General features: G+C 48.4%; 1 protein-coding gene across 2 annotated transcripts in view; it reads left to right on the top strand.

The window, feature by feature from the left end:
- camk2b2 (calcium/calmodulin-dependent protein kinase (CaM kinase) II beta 2) overlaps positions 1-450 on the top strand; it is a 45,741-nt gene that overhangs the window by 26,133 nt on the left and 19,158 nt on the right. The gene's annotated exons all lie outside the window — the stretch shown is intronic.

The following is a 450-nucleotide window of genomic DNA, read 5'->3' as shown; positions in this document are numbered from 1 at the left end:
GTTTCTCTGCCCTGCAGGGAATTAGGATGTCAGACGTGCTTTTTAAAATATAATAGAAACACACACACACACACACACACACACACACATACACACACACATACATACACACATACACACACACACACACACACACACACACACACACACACACACACACTGTGGGGCCTCTGGATGTTTGTTTACCCTCTCGTCCTGCTGCACCACAGTGTTGTGTTGTGTTCACTTCCTGTCCATCAGTGAACTCCGCAGTGATTCCCTCTAATCCCGCCTGCTGTTGAGATTAACAAACCCATTATCATACACCTGCATCTCCATCCCACTTCCCTCATGCTTTCACTCCTAATCCCCCCCCCCTCCTCGATCTGTGTCTGTGTGTCTGTGTGTGTGTGTGTGTGTGTGTGTGTGTGTGTGTGTGTGTGTGTGTGTGTGTGTGTGTGTGTGTGTGTG

This window comes from Seriola lalandi, unplaced genomic scaffold (assembly GCF_002814215.2).
Source record: "Seriola lalandi dorsalis isolate HSWRI2012SDOR001 ecotype SW California unplaced genomic scaffold, Sedor1 jcf7180002054480, whole genome shotgun sequence".
NCBI lineage: Eukaryota > Metazoa > Chordata > Actinopteri > Carangiformes > Carangidae > Seriola > Seriola lalandi.
The sequence above is the reverse complement of the archived record's forward strand: the minus strand, read 5'-3'. Positions and strand labels throughout refer to the sequence as shown.